Source organism: Aptenodytes forsteri, unplaced genomic scaffold (genome assembly GCF_000699145.1).
Source record: "Aptenodytes forsteri isolate BGI_AS27 unplaced genomic scaffold, ASM69914v1 Scaffold41, whole genome shotgun sequence".
NCBI classification, from domain to species: Eukaryota; Metazoa; Chordata; class Aves; order Sphenisciformes; family Spheniscidae; genus Aptenodytes; species Aptenodytes forsteri.
In genome coordinates this window covers 3,614,408-3,618,817 of record NW_008796211.1, presented here as the reverse complement: position 1 = coordinate 3,618,817, position 4,410 = coordinate 3,614,408, and the positions used below count along the sequence as shown (strand labels likewise).

At 35.3% G+C, this 4,410-nt stretch overlaps 1 protein-coding gene across 1 annotated transcript in view; it reads left to right on the top strand.

The window, feature by feature from the left end:
• Nucleotides 1-76: 76 nt before the first annotated feature.
• KIAA0825 (KIAA0825 ortholog) overlaps nucleotides 77-4,410 on the top strand; it is a 69,873-nt gene continuing 65,539 nt past the window's right edge. Inside the window, exon 1 of the mRNA XM_009288277.2 lies at nucleotides 77-336. The gene's annotated coding sequence lies outside the window, so the exon portion shown is untranslated. The remainder of the gene's footprint in view (nucleotides 337-4,410) is intronic.

Sequence of the window (4,410 nt, the reverse complement as noted above, 5' to 3'; positions counted from 1 at the left end):
AGGCTGGGGGCGTATGGCGGAGGGAAACGCCGCCGCAGTCTCTGAAAATCACCATTTCTGTTGCTCAACAGAGTTAAAAGAGTGGAAAGCGGTCTGGTAGGGGTGTGTGCTGGAAGACGGAAGAGACCTCGCTGAATAGAGGAAGCTGACAGAGGAACCAGGTGGAGTTCGATGTAGATGCAGGCTGAAGCGTCTCCCTTCTGGAACAGTCCGTCTGTGAGAGTCAGGAGAGGGACCAAGGATTTCTGATCCTCAGTACCCTTTTCTCTGTATCTCAGAGAAACTTTCAGAGTGTCTTGTGCCACGTGATGGCTGATCCTCAGGGAAGGTGCCCAGGTACTGCTGCAGCCAGATAATCAAGCCACATATTTTGGTGAAGGGATTCCTGCTCCTCTGATCATGTTGGTACTGACTCTTCATTTTGGAAGTCAGGGTTTGATTTTTTTTTGAATTACAAAGCAACATGAAAAGGTCAAAATAATATTCTGATTGTACCTCAAGTGCTCAATTTAGAATTTAGAAATGCTGAGATCATGATTGCTTGTGAAACTTTATTTAGGTCCCTTGTGTATTTGAGAGATGATTCCTGTGTCACTGAATGGATAGCACACAAGAAATCTGTTAGTGCTTTATAATGAATAAAAGTAGCTTTGTAGAGCACTTCTTTTTTTATTCCTTTTTTTATGCAGTTGGAGAGTAGAGGGCACACATCCTGATTCAAGCAAAAAATAGGTGATTGAATTGCCTCCTTAGAGAACTGAATGCTACTCTCTCCCATAAAATTCTTACGTGATAGTGGACAAGTCACTTTGTACTCATTGAGGTAGCTGTTTCATATTTAAGACCTGTAAACTGAGAAAAGTATGGCAAAACTTTCACAAGTGCCGGGTATTCATCACTGCAGCTTAGATCAATAGAAGCAATGCATACATAGGTACTGTTGTGGAAAGAAAACCAAAACCATGAAGTTTCAGACCTCTAAAATTTGGCAGCACATTGGACACTTGGTTTTAAATCTGAGTTTGGCAAATATTAAAATGGAAAAATAGTTCTGCCGGGGCCTCAAATGGGTCTTGTGTTGCTGTTTATAAAGTATTCTGGTACCCTTAATGCTTACTGAAGTTTTTCCTATCTTCTGTTTCCGTAACATTGCAGCTATATTTTTGTATGCAAGCATGAAGAAGTAACCATCAACAAACTGTGTCATTAGTTTTTTATATAAGTGGCACTGTAAAATCTTTAAACATCTACTTGAATATTCAGAGCTAGATGGCTGTATTTATTGCTTGCATTTCTTGATTGACAATGAAGATTAGTTGCATTTTCTATTTTGTACCTGTTGCACCTTTATACCTTCACTATCAAGTTGTCAGCACTGTAGAGGTATTCATTTTAATTCTTGTAACTGAAGTATAGAAAATCAAAAACCTGTGTTTGTTGTATAAAATGTAATCTAAAGTTTAGACCACACAATCTATTGTCCCTAAATATTTTTTTTTATTTGATAGTCAAAATTTTTCATATTTAAAAACTAGGAACACAGTTCATATGAATAAATAATTCTGGGTTTATTTACTCTGGTAAAGCTGAAATAATATTTGGATTAATATTTTTAAAATTAACAATTTAATTCTTATTAACTACTACTATCTACTAACCATTACTTAACTAGTAACTAATAGCAGTTTTATGCCACAGGACTCTTAGCAGGCTCTTAACAGGCTGGAGAAGCCTTCAGCATACAGTGCCATAAATTTCAACACACAATACTGTAAACTAGCTACTAGTGAAGAAGTTGCATACTTACATGATGACCATTTGTTACTTGTGAGAATTAAGTATTTTCTAGTTTGTTTTTTTTTTTTCTTTGTCTCTGGCATATAAAATAAGTGGAATCAAAATAACTGAGGCCTCAAACATTTCATGTCTATTTTCACTTTAAAATAAATTGTTACTGAAGTGTAGCTTTAAGAAATTGAGAACATGTTTTACCTTCATTTTAGTGATGTCTGTTAAGTTTGGATTTCACTTATCCTCTCCCTCTATTATTTTTTTGTAATAAGCCTAAAATACTTTCTTCTGTTCCATCCTTCTTGTGATCTCATTATAGTAGCTAGATAGCTCTTAATTCATTATGTTTTTTTCTTATTTACAAGGTTTAATATTAGGTCTCATAAGTCTAGGGAGCAGTCTCTTTAACTGGCATATTTTTCAGTACCTCTGGGTTTCTTTGTTCTTTTAAAATGCGTTTGTCGAATATATCTGGTTCAGTTGCTCCGTATTGTAAACTATATTTAAGTGGTTTGTCTCTGGGTTTTAGATGGATATCCACTTTTACACTTTCTCTTCTACAGTATATGTGACATCTTTTATAAAAATTGAGAAGTGATTTTCAGTGCCACACAAATGGTATTTCACTTATAAAATTTATAATTACATTTTAAGGACTATCAAGAATGGCTGTACAGCTCCCATGTCCTCAGCTCTTTAAGATGCCAAGATCAGAGAAATAAGTATTTCTTTTACTCTTTCACAGAAAGAGTTTACTTACAGTGTTTTAGGTGCCCATCTCTTTCAGACTTCTGTAACTGCTTCTTTCTTAATTTTATTTCCTAGAGAGACCAAAAAAAAAAGAGAAATTTTGTTTTCATTCCACTGTTCTAGCTTTCTACCTTATACTTTCTGTATCCTTTATGTTCTACACATAATTGTATTGCCACCATGTCTTTTGCCTTGAAATTTCGCTTTTTACATTTTCCCACAGATAGCTAATTTACTTCACATAGTACGTGCAGTTCTCTTTCTCCAGGCCTCATTGGTGTAGCCATGATCAATGTGATCACTGTCGAACCTTGTCCTTAAATCTCACAACCTCTTTCTGCAAGCCTTCACCATTTTATCCTCAACTTTGCAACTTAGGGCTTGGGGTTTTTCTTCATTTTTTTTGTCCCTCACTAGCCTTTGGACTTCCTGTGTTGAAAACGATACATAATTTCTTGCAGTAATTGTGATACGATCCATCCATAAACATCTTTTCCATTGTGAAATATGATCTGACAGATTTTTTTATCTAGTGGAAGATATTTTGCATTATGTGCTTAAAATATTTTCCATCATGCAAAGAAGTTTATCAGTTGACTGATAAACAATTTCAGAGTTTAAAAAATTATTTATTAGAGCTTTTTTCTAATGTTGCCTCAACATAACGTGTATACTTGTTTGAGCAGTATCATTTGACAAAACAAAAATCACAGTGTCACAGGCAAATTTTGGTCAAACATTTAGTAATCACAGCTTTGTAAAAAAAAAAACAAACCCAGAAGCTACACTGAAAAGTTAGTCATAAAAGCTAAACCAGTATGAAGTGTCTCCACACTGCCTTCATGTGGAGAAAAATCTAACTTTGTGCCCTGTTTTAAGTCCATTTTGTAAGTCTGTCTTCAGTATGAAGCACTGACCCTGGCTTTGTCGAAACAGTGAAGGAATTTAAATTTTCTTCTATAATGATAAGGGATTACAAGAATTGGAAATAATATAAACATAATATAAATCCACAGAAGCTAGAATAGCTTCTTAATAATGATTGTTCTTCTGTAAACATACCTGTAGTTTCTTTCATGAGCTGATGAATATAGGAATGGCAGAACAAGCATTGTGAAAATTGCTGCTTTTCTTCAAGCCTTACTGATTATGTAAACTCTTAGTTATCATAACTTTGTACTCATATTTAAAAACATCTTTATGTTTTGATACTTCAGGAAGTATCATTTGTGTTTCTCCGTGTAACCATTTTTCTTACATAGAGCATTTCTTTTGCCGGTCATTGTAAGCTCAGGCTATCTTCTTATCTCCTGGCATCCACCTGCCTTTCTGCAAACTCACATCCCATTAATGTATGTCAGTGAATCAGTGTTGAGGGACAAATGCAGAGAGCACAGAACAGTGTTCAGCAGATTGTTCAGTAACTCTTCTGTAAATGATGCCAAGCTATATACTTTGTGTGTATTAGTTCACTCATTAATGAATTAGTGAACTGCACTTCATTAGTGCACTTTCAGTCACTCATGACTTGGAATAAGGTGGTGTTTGTTTTTTCTTTTAAAATACAGGTAGTGGAATGGTTTCATTCTGCATTTAATATTTACGTTTTCTACCATGTAAAGTTCAAGTTTCTTGCCTTTGCCTGACATGAGTTAGTCCCTGGCTGCTTGGACCTTCTTTCTTAATCATATTACTGTTCTCCTGCCCTGACCTAAATCTGCTATACCTGCCTGGCATACTTAATAGACCTAATTCCCCCACTGACCTTCTAATATTTTCTCCTACATAGGAGATCCATTCTGATGTGATCAGCAAAGTTTCCTTCATCAAAGTCCTTTCACCTTCTTTTTTTTGAGAATCCACATAAGC